The sequence below is a fragment of the Orcinus orca genome, chromosome 2, assembly GCF_937001465.1.
Source record: "Orcinus orca chromosome 2, mOrcOrc1.1, whole genome shotgun sequence".
In the NCBI taxonomy this organism is placed as follows: Eukaryota; Metazoa; Chordata; class Mammalia; order Artiodactyla; family Delphinidae; genus Orcinus; species Orcinus orca.
The window spans coordinates 88,565,849-88,586,664 of NC_064560.1; the positions used below are offsets into that span (position 1 = coordinate 88,565,849).

The 20,816-nt window shown below is 48.5% G+C and overlaps 1 long non-coding RNA gene across 1 annotated transcript in view; it reads left to right on the plus strand.

The window, feature by feature from the left end:
- The window catches only part of LOC105748323 (uncharacterized), a 59,481-nt gene that overhangs the window by 17,931 nt on the left and 20,734 nt on the right, over positions 1–20,816 (plus strand). Inside the window, exon 5 of the long non-coding RNA XR_007476050.1 lies at positions 1,861–20,810. This is a non-coding gene — a long non-coding RNA (uncharacterized LOC105748323). The remainder of the gene's footprint in view (positions 1–1,860; positions 20,811–20,816) is intronic.

The following is a 20,816-nucleotide window of genomic DNA, read 5'->3' on the forward strand; positions in this document are numbered from 1 at the left end:
TGAATGAGCTACAGCTTCTCTGATACCACCATCTTCTAATTTTCATCCTTCCACAGAGTCCAATATTTCTCAGTCTCTCTGTTCAACTGACCTCTATATATCAAAGGGCTTCAGACATTGATTCTGGGTCCTCTGCTTTTTCTCTATCCTCTCCCTAGTGATCTCTCCCAGCCCCATAGCTTTTAAAAAAAAAAAAAAAATTATTTATTTATTTATTTTTGGCTGTGTTGGGTCTTCGTTTCTGTGCGAGGGCTTTCTCTAGTTGCAGCGAGCAGGGGCCACTCTTCATCGCGGTACGCGGGCCTCTCACTGTCGCGGCCTCTCTTGTTGCGGAGCACAAGCTCCAGACGCACAGGCTCAGTAGTTGTGGCTCACGGGCCTAGTTGCTCTGCGGCATGTGGGATCTTCCTAGACCAGGGCTCGAACCCGTGCCCCCTGCATTGGCAGGCAGATTCTCAACCACTGCGTCACCAGGGAAGCCCCCCAGCCCCATAACTTTTAATCTCCCATTTTGATGAGTCCCATTTGTGTGTCTCCAGCCCTGTGTCCTTCTTGACCTGAATATCTAAGAGCATGCTCCAAACAGAACCCAGGATCTCAGTAAAACACAGCATCATCATCCTACTGCTTCAACCCAAAACCCAGGAGACATCCTGATACCTTGCTTTCTTTTCCTCTCAGTGGTATATCCTGAGCAAGTGATGTCACTGCATCTTCCAAAAAAAACCCCACTGCATCACAGAGATTTCCCCTGGCCTCCCTATCTAAAGAAGCCTCCTCCCTACCTATTTTTCTCTGTTATATCAACCTACTCCTTAAATTCTCTTTTTAATTTATACGTTTACTAATTTGTTGACTGTCTCCCCTTCTAGAATATAAACTTCATGGAGGCAGGAACATCACCTATCTTATTTCCCATTATCCCTCTAATGTTTAGAGCAGGGCCTGGCACATAATTGTTGCTCAATAAATATTTGTCAAATGAACAAGTGAAAGAATAAATGAATGATGACATGATCACGAAGGCCCCTTCCAGTCTGAAATAGTCAGCCCGCCCAGAATGATCCAAATCTTACCCATTCATTAGTGCTCAGGCCAAGCCCCATCACCTTCAGGAAGTCAAGGATGGGATTCTCTTTCCCTCCTCTGCACCAGTCATTTGACACATGGCACGCATCTGGGTGTCAGCATTCTAACCACATTGCCCATGTTCTGTCTTTTCATCTAGACTCTCTACTTGAGGGAAGGGCAGTTGCCATGACCTAGTAATAGCGTCCAGCATTTACATAGCTGTTCTTGAGCCATGGGAGGTAGACAAACCTTCTCCCTAAGTCTTATAACAGTTTCACTAGTGCGAGCTAGTTGCTGTCAGATGCCACTTGATAGAGGAGGCTCGGGAAGTTAAATGACTCACACAGGGTCACATATTAAATGACAGATCTGAGATTCAAATCCTGAAGCCCACTTCCTGCCTTATCTTTGGGTCTTCTGGGTCCTCAGGTTGGGTTCACAGTAGATGATCCATAAAGCCTTGTGAGATTGATGAGTAAGAGTATGGAGTGGCAGAATGAACACTGTTCTAGAGAGCAGGAGACCCAGTTCATGCTTTGGGTAGCTCTGAGCAGGCCCTGCCACTCTCTGGGCCTTGGGGCCCCTTGGCAAAGGGAGTTGTTAGGTTGGATGATTTCTGAAGACTGCGGATTCATACTCTGGTACCCCAAGCAGCAACTCCTTGGAGAAAAGAATCTTTTCTTTCTCAGTTATATCCCCAGTGCTTGCAACAATACTAGGCACACAGTAGGTGCTCAATAAATACCTGTTGACAAATGAATCCTTCAACCCCTCCCTTCATCTTGGTAGGACGGATGTGCTGGAGCGAGGATTCAGCCTTCTCCAAGTTGCAGTTAAAGGGAAAACTGACCGGAGGGATATGGTGGTTGGTCTGGCATTGAGTGTGCTGGGCTCCACATGGTGGTTCCAGATCCAGGAGACTGCTGAGATCTTGGGAAGTGTGGCAGCCTCCAGCCAGACCATATTTCCCTACCTGAATGAGCTGTTACCCAAGGCAGTAAAGATCCTTTGCCCTCCTCCATGTCTCCATTTCTGGTCACTGCATAAGACATCCCTTCCTGGGCTGATGGCTACCAGCTCTGGCTCAACCTGTAATGCTGTCCACTCTAAATGATCCGGTGGAAGCAGCTTGGCATGCTGTCTGGCTTTCATTTTGTGGTCAAGTCCAAAAGCTCCAAATATATGTGACCCTGAGATGATAAAAGAAGATCAAAGGTTTCCTGGCAGGCAGGCCTGAAGATTGCCTTCTTAAGTCCCTGCATCTGAGTGACCACTAAGGCAGAAGGTGAGAGCAGCCTTCTAATTCAGCCTGCGGTTTGCACACCCCCGAGGCTTTACTCTGGGATTTTGACACCTCACTTGGGAGCCTGCAGCAGGAGGTCCAGCCCTCTGGGAGGCTGGCAAACCACCACAATGGCTTGTCTCCCTGCTGAGGGTCATAGCATCAGCCCAAAGGCTGGACAAAGCTCCTAGAGCGGCTCCCATGGCAAACATCAAGGGGGGAGTTTACAATCCCTCGTAGGGGCCTGGTTGAGCTCTCTGGGAAGCCCTGGGCCATCCACCCAGAGGCTCTTCCCTCCTGCCTCTCTCTCCTCCCCTTTCACTTTCCCCCCTCTCCCCATCCTTTTCTTTGGCCTTTGACTATGATTTTCTTTGAAGGAAGAAATTGTTTTGCCCCAGGAAACTCATTTATAGCAAAATAAGTGAAAGGTCTGGGCATCTTGCCCCACATGGGGCTCGTTTTCAGGTTATTGCCTTAGCGTGCCTTCATATGGCTCTCTGGAGCTTGGAACCTCTCCCTGCCAACATTACACCTGGATTCAACTGGAGGGGAAAGGACTTCAGCTTTTCATCTTCTGGGCCTCTTTGTTATTACTGGAGCCAAGTTTTGGCCTGGGATCAGATAGGGGTGAGGGGTCTGGGAACTGGATCTGGAAAATGTCCCGGAGGCCGGGGAAAAGAAAGCTTCCCAGAGCCTTGGAGCGGCTGCCCCTCCTGGCTGGGGTGTGGCTGACCTGCAGCCAGACCAGCCTGGCGAAGGATGGAGCCTCTGGCCTTAGGGTCGTTGCTGATTTTGGATGCACGAGAAAAGACCTTCTTAGGCCTCTTGAGATGAGGAATTTTACGTGATTTGGCTTAAGGGAGAGATGCATAAAGATGTGAAAAAGCAAAAGGGTTAAGCTGGGAGAGAACCATATGCTAAATTTCCTGAGTAGAGAGATTGCTTTTGGGGATAGTTTATAGGTTAGTGGTTAATATTTCCTTAAAAGCTGGATTATTTCTATCCCTTATTTATTATTTTTTTAATGTTGCTTTGAGAAAAACCAAATTATCCTTTCTCATGCCTAAGAGGATTTTGTCTATCGTATGTTTCGGGATCTTTATGGTGTGCATATCTAGCAAAAACCATTTCCCATAAAAATACTAAGGGAGGGCATTTCAATGGAATTTTAAGCTTATTTAAAATTAATTGCAGATTCATTTCACTGCACATTCGTTGAGGGTTTTTCTTTTTTCATTATTAATATGAAGAAATGGTGAGAGCTCTGCCAAAAGTCTGAGAGGAGAAAGTGCTGCTATAAAAGTTTTCTAGAAGCAGCAGGCAGACATCTGCCTAAGGTATGCATTCTTGGGCTAACCAGGCTTTGGCCTGTCTCTGATTAAAGGGAGCCCACGGGCTCCATTGAGAGCCTGACTCGCGGGGCCTCCATCCTGCTTCCTGCTTCCCTCTCATCTCCTCTCCTGCCTGGGCAGCAAACAGCATCACATAGAGGATACAAATGGCAGGTTCGGGGTCGTGAAGAATTCAAAGATGGCAGAAAGCAGAGACTGGATGGCAGAAGAGTGGCATGCCCGAGGGTGCAGGTGAGAGTGGGAAACAGATTCTTCACGGATTGTCACAAGGCAAAAGTCACATTGGCCCCTTAGCTCTGTGCTGAGTGTACCTGGGAACTTGGAAGGCTACCTACCAGCAGAAACGAGTTGGTCATTTGTGTTAGGCAGTCACTCGAAGGTCTCTGTGAGGAGACCATTGTAACTCAATTTAGTTTCCTTGAACTGCTGAGGCCCCAAAGATGTATGCATTGGAATTTGGTCTTGATAAGTCTATGGGTCCTGGAGATGAACAAAAGGCCTTGGTGGGCATCCAATTCACCTGCTTATTTTACACTGGGAACTTGAATGGGGTGAGGGACTTTCCCAAGGTCACATCGCTGTCTGGGGAAGAACCAGGGTTAGGACCCTGGCTCCTGATTCCTAGTCAAGTGTGCTCCATTCCACATTGATGCCATGGGGAAATAATCTCTTAAACTGGAGAGCAGAGATACTGGGAGAAACTGGGAAAGGTTGAGGAGAAGGCACGGCCCCTTCCCATGGGAAACTTTCAGTGTCGGGTAGTACCCAAGACTGGTCAGGTGAGAAGACTGTGTTTATTTTTCTGCTTTTCCATGATTGGTTTAGGGACCAGTTTTCTTATTATTAAGCTGTAAAATAATCGGGCACTTATCACTGGCCAAGATGATTATGTGGACTTGTGAGCGTGTCATTTAGATCTCTCAGTTCTGCGACCAGTGCTGTCACGATCACCACTTTGTAGAGGAGACCAAGGATGTGATCTGAGAGGGTCCACACCTACTACCATCCCGTGGTTCCTGCCTTACATAAGTCCCCACTCTACCTAGGCGACCACAGAGGCATTTCAGCTCCCCTGCTCTCAGTGTCAGCTCAGATCCTGTGTCCAAGATTCCTTGAAAAGTCTTTTCCCTGCACAGTTACCATAGGAACTGACTGCAGGACTCTTTGGGAAGGGATCAGAAAATGGTTTATCATATATACTTGGGATCATAGTACTGGGTCCTTTCTCAAGGAGATCTGGCCTCCTCTTCAATCCATGGGCCCCAGGTCTGTGATCTGACTTAGATCTGGAAACTGTATGCAGAACCACGGCATTCCAGTGTGGCAGCTTCTGCTTGCTAGCTCTTAGTATTTTGTTTTTCAGGGGTTTTTGTTGTTGTTGTTATACACATCAAATAACACCCTAGTCCACTGTCTATCTATCATGCCCCTCAGAACAGCATGACCAATTAGCAGTCACCAAGATCCCGACAGGTCAAGGTGGCTTGATTGCCACTCCAGCCTTGCTGCCTATTATAGTAATTATGTCCACCTTGCTGCTGCTGATTGAATGCTCTCCTTAGCATCAGCCTGTCTGGAATCCTGTCATCTCCACAAGGATTCTAGGGATCCCAGGTCCATGGCAGCATCTGCTACTTTCAACCCTGTCCTGCAGAGAATTGCCCCCACCACCAATGAGCTTCTAAAAGATGCTGGAGAACCCCTTTCCAGTGCCATCTTTATTGCCTTATAATGAGGGGAGGTTCTGGTTGCTTTGAGGAAACAAAGTGAACTCTGTGCTTTCATATAATACATGCATTCTAACATCCCCACCTTCCTGAGAATTCTACTCCTTCCTCAATATCACGCCAAACATTCCAGCATCTCCACCTCCTGGGCCATAGGCCATCAATGAGTCCAGCCTTGAATAAGGCCTCAGCAGTATCTTAGGGCTGGCTCCAAAGCTCTTGCCAAGACACTTACTCTGAGTTATGACATGTTCCCATGTCAATAAATAAAAAAGATATTCAACCTTATCTTTAGCTAAGTAGAGTGAGCCCAAACTCTCAAGATCCACTCCCGCACATGGTCTCATGATTCTTGCAGGTGTTCAGCAGCAAGGTGCTGCCATTCCTCCAATGCGTAAGCAGTTTCCTCCCAGAGGAGGGACTGTTTTCTCTTCTTGGGCTGTGCTGAATCCTGACCCTGGTTATTGGCCTAAGGCAACAAGTAATGGTACGGGAAGATCTTGAGAAAGCCAAGAATCATTTTGGGAGATGTCTGTCTCAGGTAAGGTTTATCCATGGTCTTCAGGCCTCAGGAGGCCACTCTTCTCTAGCAAAGAGAAGGGAGCTTCTTCTGCCCTGAGGACTTAGGGCATCTGGGGTTCAACATTCTCAGGCTTGTTCACCCAATGTCGTCTCTTCCATATCTCAGGGTCCCACTCTTGCTATGAAGGCTTTGACTTTGATATGGGAAAATTGTCTTCTTGGTAGCATTGCCACATTTACTATTAGATCTGGGACTTGAGTTTTAGCCCAGGAGTCCTTCCTTGTGCGTAAAAGAGATGAGGGTCTCCACAGAGACCCTCACAGTGACTTTCACAGTGAACTTTGAGTTGATTGCTACCTGATCTGGGCCTGTCATTTTCTTTCCCTTCCTTTTCTTTTAAAAAATAGACTTTAATTTTTAGAGAAGTTTTGGAGTCACAGTAAAACTGAGCAGAAAATACAGATAGATAGTTCCCAGATATCCTCTACACCTACCCCCAGCACACACATAGCCTCCCCCACAATCAATATCCCACGCCAGAGTGGTACATTTGTAGAGTACAAAATAAGATAGGTAAAATGAATTAAAATATGTCAAATATCACAATAAATATAAAGTAGCTTAAAACCTCTTGGTAAAAGACAAAGATTTTTAGTTATTTCTTAAATATGCAAAATTTATGTGCCGTCTACAAGAGACATACCTAAAACATAAGGATACACAAAAGCTGAATGTAAAAGCATGGAAAATACTAAGCCAAAGAAAAGAAATGGTGTGGTGATATTACTGTCAGACAAAATAGTATTTAAGGAAAACAGTGTAACTCACAGAAGCAGAGTATCACATAATGATAGAACATTCTTCACCAGAAAGATGTAACAATTCCAAGTGACATGAACGCCCCCCCAAAAAAAGTCTTAAAATATGTAAGGCAAAAATTGACAGAATCCACAAATTTATGATCAAAGTAGATTTTTAACATCCCTCTGTTATTAACTGATTTTTCTAGTAGATAAAAAATTAACAAAGATATAGAATATTTGAACAACACAAATTTTGACCTAATAGAAAAGTAATGACTTTTGCACACAAAAAGAGAACACACATTCTTTTCAAATACACATAGAACATTTATGAAAATTAATTATAAGAAAGGCCATGGAGTAAGCCTCATAAATTTCAAAAGGATTATTGTCATACAAACTACATTATCTAATCACAATGTAATTAAGTATTAAATCAACAATCATAATGGCAAGAAACTACAACCCCCCCCCATTATTTTGGAAGTTAAAAAAAGAAACACTTCTCCATAACTCATGGGTTAAAGAAATCATAAATTAGAAAATACTTAGAATTGAACACTAATGAAAATATTACATAGCAAAACATGATGATGCAGCCAAAGCAATATGTATAGGGAAGTTTATAGCCTTAAAAATACTTATACTAGAAATGAAGAAAGCCTAAGAATTAATGAGCCAAGCATCAAACTTAAGAAGTTAGAATAAACGCAGAAAGTATAGGAAAGTGATAATAAAGATAAGCAAAGAAAGAGAAAAGAAACATAAACTGGAGGTAATTTTTTAAAATCCCCCAAATAAGTGTTTTGAAAAGATTAATAAAATAAACATTTGTCAAGATCAATCAAGAAAAAAGGGCACAGTCTAAGGAATGGAAAAATATCCCCAATATATAAAGGGGTCTCATATCATTCTTAGTTTTTTAAAGATGAGATTTAAAGTTCCTTCTAACTTCATTCTAAGTTCTTCATGGGAAACCTGAGCCCAGAGACCGAGTGTGACTTGCACAGGGACAGACAGTTGATGGGCCTCTCTGCCATCTGCCTTTTACCTGTCTGATCTTAGCACCAATCTTTTCTTTTATGTGGCCTGACATTTTTCACAGGAGAATTATTCCTTTGAGTTAGAGGCCATGGCACCTCTTAAAATAGGTGGTTGAGTATTGCAGCGTGTGTATCTCAGGGCTCCCTTCAATCAATTCAACCCACTATGGAGCCCCTATATTGTGTGAAACATGATGGAAAGATAAATGTAGTGAGAGTGAAAAATTAGTGCTCTTAACCTCTACTAACAGAATTCAGCTTAGAGAGGAAAAATAGCTTTGGAATAATAGCTTGGTAAGCCACTGGGACAGAAGGTGAGGGTGCTCATAGGAGTCCAAGCCACAGAGGTGATAGTTAAGTTGCTGTGAGTGAGAACGTGGAAGAATTCGTTTTTGCTCATTCGAGGGCTGGGGAGAGAAGATCAGAGGAGAGAGAAAGAGGGGAGAGGAGGCAAGAGGGTGTGAAGCTGGGGACTACACGAATGGATGTGATCAGAATATGTTCCCTAGGGGTGCGGAGTGGCTGAAGGACTTCTAAGAATGAGGCTTGCTACTCTTTAGTCTGAATAAATGTGAGATGCTACAATGTAGCCTGTCTGTGTCTTTACTGAAAATATTTTCACTTAACCTAATTCCCACTGTGAAATTGCGAAAATGGAGGGCTGTGGCTTGTCACTTCAGGCTCCAGGATGAAAAAGAAAAATGAGTAGGAGCTGAATTTCAGTGGCGATAATGAGAATGTGAGCCCATTCTCTTGGGTGAGGAAATAGTTTGTATCAGTTATGATTGCATTCAGCTGCAAGTTAGAGAAAACCCTCCAAAGAGGGGTTTAAACAAGGAGTTGGTACAGTGTCTCAAGGTTATCATGGAGGACCCAGGTTCCTTCTATCTTACTGCTCTACTTGTGTGGCTTCAGTCCTCATGGTTGCATGGTAGCTGCTCTCCTGCAGACATCTTGCCCATGTTCCAGGAAAGGAAAAAGGGAAGGAAAAAAGGTCAGATGCATGAATCTGTCCTCTTTTGAAAAGCTGTCCTAGAAGCCCCATCCAGTGACTTCTGCCTGGGACGTGTCACATGGTCACACTTAGCTGCAAGAGAGTCTGGGAAGGAGACTATTTCAGTCGGGCATATTGCCTCCCTGAACAAAATCAGGGTTCTGTCATTAAGGAGGGCTCAGAAAATGGCTATTAGGTAGGCAATTAGCCATGTCCTCCACGAGGCTCATCTAAACTAGAGCTAAATGGGCTGGGAGATCCCAGGAGCCACCTGGTTATTTGGAGATGAATAAGACAGCCTCTGAGGAGTTCACGATTTAGAGGGGGAAGACAGACACCTAACTGGAACAACAAGAACACTGAATGACATTTTAACATCACATGGTTAGGGGAGGTGGTAGAAGTAAGTACTGGGGCTCTGAGCACAGAGACAAGATAGCTTAGCTGGGGAGGGGGAGAAGGCCCAGAGCAGAAGTTAGTCACATGGCTATGGTGAGGGAGGGGGCCACTTTGGCAAAGGGGTCCCTGTAAGTGAAGTGGAGGGATGCGGAGTGCTGGTGGTGGGGGGAATCACAGGCAGGTTCACATAGGGGACTCTCAAGTCTAAGGTGGGAAGGGACAGGACTGAAATTGGAGACGGCAGCAGGATCAGACAGTCAAGGGCTCTCTCTGCTAGTGTGTGGATCTTTGCCTGCACCCTCAAGGCTCTTGGAAGCTACTGGAGTGTTGCACAGGGCAGTGACCTGGTCAGAACTGTGTTTTGGATGGCCATTCTGGCAGCCACATTGTGGCAGGCAGGTTGCTCAAGCAGACGGCAGAGAAGTAGGCAGGATGAAGGGGGAAAGGAGGGCTGTGCAGTGGGAGGGATGGAGAGTAGAGGTGGTCTCTCAAAACTCTCAGATGTAGGGGCAGAGCCCATGCTGCCCCTCCCCAGGTCTGTCGTCCGGGGGATGAGTTTGTGGTGGTGCCCTGTACTAATCCAACCCAGGAGGAGGGTCAGGGAGTGGGACGGGGCTACTCTTCGTTGTGGTGTGTGGGCTTCTCATTGCTGTGGCTTCTCTTGTTGCGGAACACTGGCTCTAGGTGCGTGGGCTTCAGTAGTTGTGGCACACGGGCTCAGTAGTTGTGGTTTGTGGGCTCAGTAGTTGTGGCACGTGGGCTTTGTTGCTCTGCGGCACGTGGGATCTTCCCGGACTGGGGCTTGAACCCGTGTCACCTGCATTGGCAGGGGGATTCTTACCCACTGTGCCACCAGGGATGCCCCTGGAAAGAGAACTTTAATCAAGATGTTTAGATATAAACAGAACTTCCCCTTTTTCAAAGTTGAGGAAATAGCCCTGAGAGGGGTAAGTGAATTATCCAAGGTCACAGGACTGTTTACTGAATTCCAGTTTCCTGACTCCTACGTCAGTGCTCGCTCAGCTCACGGACTGTGCCTTTCTGTCCGTCGTGTTGGCTTGACTGTCACCTTAGAAGGAAGGGGAGTCCTTGTCCTGGGGAGATGGCATCAGGATTGCCGAGGGGGCTTTGAGGCTTAGCAGCAATTAGATTTGGCTGCACTGGTAAGCGCTGAGGGAGGTTGCAGGGAGGCAGAGGTGTCTCGGGAGGGGGAGTGGTGGGCATGGAAGAGGGGTGTGGCAAGACTGGGGGATAGGAGGCGAGGCACTGCCCAAGACCTAAGCTCAATTGCTTGTGGTCCTCCCAGCAGCTCAGGAAGTTGGGTGAGTCCTCCATCTGTGCACGGAGTGGCGCTCACAGGTGACCCAAGTTCAAGTTGTCCATCTGGCCTCGAACCCAGAACCCCTTGAACCCTGTGCTTGTGAGACCGGCTGCTGTCTTGAGCCCTCACCAAGCCGGTTGGGCCTCTGGTCCCCGCTGATCGACCAGACCCTCGGCTAGAAAGGGACCGGCGATCGGTCCGCAGGTGGCGCTGCGCACCCGAGCAAAGACGCAGAGCGGCCTGCGGGGCCTGGGGGTGGGACTGTCTCCTCTGCCGGAGACCGCTCGGCCAACCGCAGCGCTTAGGCAGGAATTAGAGGAGAGGGCGCCCGAATGAAAGGGCTCCCAGACTTCAAAGGAAATTCCCAGAATTTCCAGAGCAGCGAGGACCGGCGAGCGCGTTCATGACCGGAAGTGCAGACCTGAACACCTCGGCAGGAAGAGGGGGCCGCCGGGGTCTGTGGGCGCGTGGAGCCCCCGCCCCGCCATCCCGGACCACCGCCCCCCCCCCCCCCCCCCGCTTTTCCGGGTGTGTGGTGGGGAACGCAGGGCTCTGCCAGGCGCCACCTCCCGCTGACCCGAACCCCCAAGGCCACGTTTCACGCGGAATCTGCCCAGATGACTCTCATCAAAGGCCACAGCCACAAGGGATCCCACCTAAGACAGACTTGCGAACGGGTTTATAGCCATGTTTTGCTGAAAAGCATGCTGCAGGTATCCAGATGGGGTTTATTTTGCTTGGGGGGGGAGGGTCAAAAGACACGTGGTCCCTTGCTAGCTGTGATGTGGGCGCTAGCTCTCTAGGGACTCAGCTTTCTCATCTGGTAAGTGAAGGGCTAGGGCTTGGCCTTTGAGCTCCGACCTTCTGAACTTCTGGGGGTGACTTGCTCACAACCCCACCTTCGCCACACAGTTGAGATCAGGCCACTCGTTTCAGCAGGAGATTGGGGTCACTTGTGAGTTTTTCTGGAAGTTATTTCAGTTTAGCATAAGGGAGGTAGAGAGGCTCCAATGTCAGGCTTTAGCGGGCACAAGATAAAATTCAGACATCCGGTGCGGTGCGGGGCCTCAGGGAGGAGGAAAGGGGAATATGGCACGGTGGGTGCTGGCTGGGAGCCAACAGAATTAAAAACAACCGAAGGAGGGGCCGTAAAGGCTCTACCCTCTTGCTTGGCCCACCATCCTGAGGTTTCTGGGGGACCCCCAGCTGCAAGCCCCTGAGCCTCCTTAGGACAGTCACCCCATTGTAGTAAATGCTGGGCACTAACCAGGTGGGAGGGGCCACCCTATCACTCACACTGTGCAGTTTCTTGCCCACCCTGAGGTCCAGGGTGGAGGTAACTGAGTGAGTTACAGCTGAGCTTGGTCATGGCAGCGCCCAGGTCACACAAGGTCAGGAGACTTTGGGAGGACTGAGATAAAGTTGGGGCAGTGGAGGCTTGGAGGGCCAGCATCAGGGTGGGGCTTCCCTCTTACCAGAAGAGCTGAGTCGAGAACCTGGCATCTTCAGGGGCAGTGAGCTTCTGTCTGCTTGGAGGCTACATCCTCAGACTCTCATGCTCATAATCTACATTATACATCATTATTATTTCAGTTATGATTAGTAGCACCTCCCTTTTATTGGGTGCTTCCTGCAGCGTCTACATCAGTCTTCATAACCGTCTGTGAGGTAGGTAGAGGCTCTTGTTATTCCATTTTGTGGATAAGAAAACTGAGGCTTAGTGCAGAGTTATGTTACCAGCTCCCCCACCCCATGCGCATCTGGACAGCACACCTAGAGCTCATGCCGAGCTGGCAGTAGCCCTGGGAAGTCGGCAGGGCACTGTTGGGCTCCCGTTTATGTACTGGGAAAAGTGTGCACCTGTGAGCCTGCAACCCACTGTAGGTATCAAAGTCAGTGACCTGAAGCCAAGGTGGCAGCCCAGGCCTGGCATCTCCTTGGGTCTCTCTCTGTGGGTCTTCGTCCTGCCCAGCTCATCCACATGGGTGTGTTGGGTGTTCAACCCAGGTGGTTGAATTTCAGGCTAGTGGGGTTGGAGGACAGTTTAGTTTTGAAAAAGATGAAGGAAAGGGCCTCTAGCAGGTGCTGGAACTGTAGTGCAGAACATCAGGCATCACCGGGGAGAGAGTGCGCTGACTACCCATGCTGTCGGTGTGTAGGGCCAGTCAAGAGCCCCTGCGGCTTCACCTCAGCATCCATGGCCTTGCATTGATTTTACCCTCTGACCTGACGTGTCTTACGGAATCTAGCCTGGGCTGTCCTCCAAACTCGGGTGTGATCTGAAGGGACCCAGTATAGAAGCCACAGTGATCTAAGACCCCTCCCTCTCCAAGAAGCGAGTGGGGTGTGTGCTTGTGGGTGAGGAGCCAGGTCAGCGTGGCCTGATGAAGACATTTGCAGAAACCACTGACTCCTGGTCACCTCATCTTCCCTTCTGCCAGCGCGTTAGAAGGAGGTCCCTGTGCTTGAGCTCAGAAATCAGGTTGGGCCCCAGGGTAGGGTTGGAATTCCACCCCAAGGAAAGGCTGAGAGAATCTTCTTTTAAGACCTCAGCTGGGTGTGGTATCAGTTAAGCCCAGCATACACAAGGCTGGAAGCAATTTCTCTGCCCAGCTTCTCACCCATGGCAACTCTTTTCAATCATCCATTTGAGCTGTTCTCCAAATGTGGTTCTCCCTGTGGAGGGTGGACACTTGCCCCAGCTCCTTCGAAGCTTCGAGACCCCTCCTGACTCTACCATTCTGGGCCTTGTCCAGAGTTTTTTGAAGATAGTTTGTTTGGGATTTAATCTTTAAAAAAAATTATATAAAAATGTATGTTTATTAAATAACAAGCTTTCATGACAGGCTAATAACTATGGTAAATTTTAGATATGAATATAAACTATGTTTTGAGATATCTCTAACAACTATCACATGACATGAAAATAATCTGATTTCTAATAGTAGCCACAGGCACTATTAATACTACTTTTTGGTTTTTTAATAATTAAAAAAATTGAAGTGTAGTTAATTTACAATGTTGTGTTAGTTTCAGGTATACAGCAAAGTGATTCAGTTTTATATGTATATGTATATATATATTTTTTCAGATTGTTTTCCATTATAGGTTATTACAACATATGGACTATAGTTCTCTGTGCTGTACAGTAGGTCCTAAAAAACAGATACTTCTAGGTTTTAGCCCATACTATCCTTAAAGGATAAGGTGTTTTGGATTTTCTCCCCTTGTTTAAAGTGTCCACAGGCCAAATCCCCCAAGTATAATATATAATACATACAGTGCTCCCATTAGGACGGGTGAGGCAGATCCCTGGGGACCCACCTGGGCAGGTCTCCAGACATGTTGTGAATGAGGAAAGCAAATTGTAGGTGGAGGATACAGCTACTCACAGCCACAACAGCAAGCAAGGAAATAAAACTCCCTCCAAAACAATATTATGAGCTTGTTTTGGGCCCATTATGGGGACGTGTAAATAAATAGAAAGAGGCTAGGACGCATTCTCAGGAAAATGAGGGGTGGTCGTCTTTGGGGAGAGGAGAGGGAGGAGGTAGAACGGAGGTTGGTGCACGGGGACTTTGGCCTTATCTGTAATGTTTTAAAGTTTTATGAGAATTAGTTGTCTAATTAAAAATCGATATTTAAAAACTTTGCTCTTTCTGGTGGTTGCTGCAGACTACCTGTTTTAAGCTCCCAGCTGGCATTCTGCACCGCGGGGGGCGGGCTTGTGGGCTCTCCATCCTGGAAACCCAAACACGTGCAGAACGCCTTGCACACCAGGCGCTTTACCTGCGTGAGCTCATGTGTCATCAGCCAGCCCTGGGTGCCTGCAGCCCGATCTCTGGAGCCTTTGATCTGGTTCCTCTCAGCTCCTGCCCTTCCAGACTCTGGACCTAATTTCTTCAGCGTCTCCACAGATAGCAGCTCCTCTAGCCGGGCCGTGTTTTGTTGTTCTTCTCTGGCTGCCCTGACAATCGTTCCCTTTCTCTCTCTGTCTCTGCCCCTTCTCTCTTCATCGGCACAGTTCGTGACTGCCAGTGGGGGAAGACTAGGCAGGGAGGAAGGCGTTTTCAGTTTTGTTTCTAATCTGCTTCCTGAAGCTGCCGCTGGGCTGGATGTTACAGGAATTTCTGGGGGCCCTTCTGGGCTCAGCGTGATCCCCCAAAGACCTGATTATTGCGCCCTGTTCACTCACTTGTCCTTCAGGTATTTATGGGTCATCTACCATGTGCTTGGAGCTGTACTAATCACAAAGTCTGCTGCTCTGTGGACTTGGAACCCATCTACCTCCTCCCATTCCTGCGGTCACTCCTCCAACCACGCCATCGTCACCTCTCACTGGGAGCTTTGTCCCTCCACACATTTCTCCTTCTTCCAGCCAGAGTGAGCTTTCTCAATCCAATCTGCTCATGCCCCTCCTTTGCTGAAAACTCCCCATGGCTTCCCATTGGTCTAGGGTCAAGTCAAACACCTTGATATGGCCCACAGGGCTGATGGGTGTAACCCCAGCTTACACCTTCAGCCCTCCTGAGCACTCGGGTCCCCACCCCCCAAGCTCTGGTCTCTGAGCCCTTAACACAGGCCTTTCCCTCTGCCTGCAACACTTCCCACTTCCTCATTCTCCCTGGCTCATTTCTACTTAAGCTTGAGGTCTTAACTTAGGCAGCACTTCTTCCTGGCAGAAGCATCCCTGAACCTGATCCTCCCACCTGAGTTCTCTGCATCTTTCTCTCAGGCCGCTTTTCACACTCTGTATAATTGTAGCTTAAATTTGTCTGTCTCTCCCACCAGACTCTAATGTCATGAATATAATGTCTTGAATAATCACAATGATAACGCCTACAACAGAGTGAGCTCTTTCTTACCTTAACACGTGCCAGGCCCCATGCTAAGCATTTTCTGTGCCTCCCACCATCTAATTTTCACCTCCCTTTGAGGTGGGAACCATCATTATCTCCATCTTGGAGAAGGAATTGAGCCCTACATCAAAAATGTGCCACAGTCAGCCAGTTAGTAGATGGTGGAGCCAGGACTCACACCCCAGAGGTCTGAATTCAGAGCCCACACCTCCCCGCACTGGGAAGGGCAGGGCTGTACCTGTCTGATTCACGGTTATATCCCTAGCTCCTAACGCGTTGCCTGCCATCTAGAAGGAACTCAATAACTATTTGTTGAATGAATAAATAAATCAAGAGATGTTCGGCGATGGGCAGCAAACATAATCCCTGCTAGGATTAGTTCCCTTTAAATGCAGTGAGGGGAAGCAGAGCTACATTATTGAGCCACACCAGAAAGCACTGGCATACATAACTAAGACAATCTGAAGACTCTCTAGCCAGGCAGCCCCACTGTGGCTGTCTGCTGGGCTCGGCTGGGCTGCCAGGCCAATGGGATTTGATAAGATGGGGCTGGACACACAGAGATGGTCCCGGAGTCTGGGGAGGGGCTGGGGACCCCCTGGACCTGGTCGGGAAAGGGCCGTTTTGGGAGTTTCAGGTTAGCAGAGACCCGATAAGATCTGAAAACAGCACTTACTGTGGGGAGATTGACGGGGAGAAAAACAGTCCACAGGACTCGAATTTATTTTATTCTGTCCAGAATGGGATTTCTGCTGATGATTTAAATCGGTGGTTCTCAACCAGGATAATCTTGATCCTCAAGGGATATTTGGCAATATCTGGAGACATTTTTGGCTCTCACAGCTGGGGGGTGGGGAGTGGTCCTGGCACCTGGTGGGGAGAGACCAGGGATGCTGCTAAACACCCCACAGTGCACAAGACAGCCCCACCAACCCCAACAAGAAATGGAGAGGCTCCAAATGGTGTGAGTGCCAAGGTTGAAAAGCCCAGATTTAAACGATGGAATGGGTGAACCCGGGGAGTAAATGACGTGTGTGGACGTGCCTCCTGTGCCGGCCTTGACTCCTAACAACGCGGGCCGTGGCGGGGGAGGGACTAGAGGTGACAGATGCCCTTTCTACTCCCCCACTCTTTCCCCAACCCTGGAAAACATTACCAAGGACTCAGCCCCTCTCTGCGGTTTCCCTCCCCTTCTCCCCATTCCTCACAGTTCTGTTATCGCTCCAGGATCAAAAGTTTGAAACATTTGGTGCCCATATTTGAGAAAAGTGAAGCGGCTGGGTCTCAGATGTGAGCACGCTTGGCCCACTTCCCCCAGGGACTCTGATGTAGGAGTGTTCACACTGCTCATAACTTTGGGGGTCACTACCAGAAGGGAGCGGGATGAGAACAGGATGGGGAGGACATTGGGCACTGTCACTGGGCTTTGCCCAGGCAGAGTGTGTGACGTGCTTTCCCATGCCCCAGCTTCTGGTAGCCTGACCCCTTCCCCGCGGCCCGTGCATATTCACGCTGTAAGTGTGTCCTGAGCACTTCCTATGTCCCGGAGACATTGTCAGGGGCTGTTTGGTTAGCGGGATGCTTCAACCTTCAAGGCGAGTATAGTCCCTTAGGAGAGAATAGGATTCTCTGTCTCTTACTCTGTTATTTCAGGTCCTACGAGAAGCAGACCCCAAGGTAGAATTAGACGCGCAAACAGTTTACTGGGGGAAACACCTGTGGAGGATGAGGGCCGAGGAGTAAGCGGGGGTGTGACACCTGTGAAAGGAGAGAGGGCAGGAACAGGGCTTGGACAGGAAGTGTCTCAGACCGCAGTGCAGCTCTGAGAAGGTGTCATTTGCTGGTTAGAGCCCGCATCCTGCATGAATGGTACCAGTACCTACTGTGCCCAGCTACTGGCTCCTTCCCACCCTTGACCCTTGGCATTGCTTCTGTGGCCTTTTCAGACACCTCTGCAGGAACCCTGGACCACTCCTCCTCCTTTCTCAGAAAGCAAGAAAACGACGGAAGCCCAAACTCCTGCCTTGGGGCTGTCCAGGCCCCCAAGTCTGGCTCCACGGCCGCCATCCGTCCTTAGTCCTTTCCCTGCCGCTGGCCAGTCACCCTGCCCAGGTGGCTGGGATCTGTTGCCCGCTTAACCAGGCTGCTTTCAAAGCCCGCTTTTGCCCATCTGCTCAAGTCATCCTCCCGCCCAAGAGTGACTTTTCTTTTCCTTTAGTCAAAACTAAATCTACCCATTGCCTGGCCTGAGCCGACTCCCACTCCTCCCAAGATTTCTTCAACCCCCACTGGAATTTCTGTTTTATTCAGAAGCACTGAGGAGTTCCCTGGTGGTCCAATGGTTAGGACTCAGCACTTTCACCGCCATGGCCCGGGTTCCATCCCTGGTCTGGGGACTAAGATCCCGCGAGCAGCACGGCGCAAAAGAAAAAAAAAAAACACAGCCATAAATGAACACCTCGTTGCTTTCCAGTTGTCTCAGCTGTTATGATTGTATTTCTTTCCTTTTGTAAAAAATTTTTTATTTATTCATTTATTTTTGGCTGCATTGGGTCTTCATTGCTGCGAGCAGGCTTTCTCTAGTTGCAGTGAGCGGGGGCTACTCTTCATTGAGGTGCGCAGGCTTCTCATTGCAGTGGCTTCTCTTGTTGCAGAGCACGGGCTCTAGGCACATGGGCTTCAGTAGTTGTGGCGTGTGGGCTTCAGTAGTTGTGGCTTGCAGGCGCTAGAGCGCAGGCTCAGTAGTTGTGACCCACAGTCTTAGTTGCTCCGCGGCATGTGGGATCTTCCCGGACCAGGGCTTGAACGCGTGTCCCCTGCATTGGCAGGCGGATTCTTAACCACTGTGCCACCAGGGGAGTCCCTATGATTTTATTTCTTAAACTAGCTTCCAGGACAGCTAAGGACACGATGAATCAGTTCTCTGTCCACCATCTCTTCTTCTTTCCTTCTCATCCTTCCTTCCTTCCATTTATCAAGTATCACGTTTGTCAGTAGAAACTTGGTCACCTTCAAGGTCCCAGCTGGGCCCCAAGTTGGCAAAGTTGGGGTATGTTTTGGTCTCTAACTGGCCTGATCTTGCCCCTTCTCTTCCCTCTCTGGGTCCTGGTGACCTCCAGCTCCCTTTTCTCTGGCCTCCCCAAATTAACCAGTATTCTCAGTGCCCAGATTCATACAGAGGAACCAGTTACTGGTTCCAAAATGTAATTTCTCCCTAGGGAAATTTTTGACTAGGCCCCAGAGAGTTGAAGGGATAAAATTCTAATGAATTTGATACATGAACTGGACACTATACTGTCCAGTACAGTAGGCACTAGCCATGTGTGGCTATTTAAATTAATTAAAATTAAAATATAGTTCCTCAGTTATAGTAGCCATATTTCACGTGTGGCTAACGGTGACTATATTGGCCTGCACGGTTAGATTTCCATCATCACAGAAAGTTCTCTTGGACAATGCTGAGAGAAGGAAAGGCATTTTTAAAAAGCAGGTGTGAGGTATAGCAGGAACTTTCTTCAGTCCTGAATCAGCCCTGTTTAGGGGTTCTTGCCTTGCTAAGAGAAGAGCCATGTCTTTAAGGCTTCCTTGTTGAGCTGCAAGGAGGCCTCTCTGAGCCATTCCCAGTCACCAGAGATGACCCTGCAGTGAGCACAGGCCTTGAGGTCACGGGAGCTGTGGTCCTGGGGGTAATGAATAGGCCCCTGGTCACCTCCCAGGCCTGGGTCCCTGCCCTCTGGCTCTGAGATGCATCTCTGGATGGCCAGATATCTCTGGCCACTCCCAGCTACCCTCCACTGCCCGCAGGAAGGGGAGGCCTGTTCTGCATCCGCATCGGCCCGGGTGCAGAATTCCTAATGCACTGGAGAGTCGACATTGGTAGCAGCAATTGGTATCAATTATTAAGCAGAAAGCCCAAGGAGAGTCTGTGGAGCAGTGGAGAGTGTGGGAGGGGAGGGGGAACAGAGAATAGAACCTCAGGAACGGGGAGTGAATGGTCCCCGCCCACTCCTGCCAATCAGTATTTGGGGTGATTCTTCTCCTTTAAGTGGGCTTCCGACCAACCTGAATGTGCTCGGGAGTTAGACACCAGGATGCTGAGGGGACTTGAGGCCTGAGATGAGCTGGGAAGGGGGCAGGGCAGTGTTCCTCCAGGTCTGCAGGGTGGTCATCTAGAGCAGGGGCGGGCACACTTTTTATGTAAAGGGCCAACTATTTTAGGCTTTGTGGGCCTTACGGTTTCTGTCGCAATTGCTCAACTCTGCTGTAGCACAGAAGCAGCTGGAGACAATATGTAAACAGATGGGCGTGGATGTACTGCAGTCAAATGTTGTTTATAGAGACAGGTGGCAGGCTGGTTTGGACCCTGCTCTTCATCTAGGACCTCTGTCCTCCAAGTGTGATCCTTGGACCAGCAGTGTCACCATCACTTGGGAGCTTGTGAGTAACACAGAACCTCAGGCCCCACCCCAGATCTCTAGAGACAGATCTGCATTTTAATAAGTCCCCTGTGCCTATGAAGTTTGAGGAAAGAGTTTAAAGTTATTCTTGGCGGGGGGGGGGGATCTGGTCAGAATCAGGAACAATGGGTAGAAATGGCAGGAAGTGAAATTTCATTTCCACATCAGGATGTAATTTCTGTCCAACAGAACTGTCCTCAAAGGCAACAAGAGGCTGTTTCTGGAGGTAGTGAGCACCCCATCGCAGAGGTGTTCAAGGAAAGCTAGATAACCACTTGCTCGGGATGGTAGGGAGGACTTGGGCAGGATAAATAGCATCATGGCTAAGAGGCCTTGCTGGGAGGCAAGCTACCTGGGTTTGGATATTTCTTGGGCAAAAGGATGTCTCCCCCATCCTTATTTCAGATTCCCTGTCCATCCAATGGGGTAATCAAAAACCTCACAGGGCTGTGTTGAGACTTCCTTCACTTAAAGTACTGCAACAGCCCTTGCTATATACACTAAGTGCTAAGTGTTACTGTAGGTTACTTAATTCTGTAACAGCTATCCATATTTTTGGCGGGACTGAGGACCAACCTTTGTATCTAAGGTCTCGTCTGTCCAACTCTGAGATTCGAGGTGGGGAAGAGGGAGGATGTGGGGAGTAGCAATCCTAGCCAGTGGTTTTTTTTTGGTATTTGGTGTGAGCCAGGCATTATGCAAGCATCGGTTAATGGCTCTCAAATTACTTTCAGATACTTGTTGCCCTGGAAGAGCAGATAGATTATAATCTGTTGCTGCTCAAACACTCTGCGTGTTTCAGCTTTGGAAAAGTCAAATCAAGCCCAGAGATGAAGTGCTTGGTTTTGTCATCAACAGATTCACACGGTGTTGAGGGCCCAGAACTCCCTAGAGCTGGTCAAAGAGCCGCCTTGTTTGGACACATCACCAGCTCAAGTCTCAAGATGGCAGGGGGGCCAGAACACTTGACTGCAGAAAAGTAAGG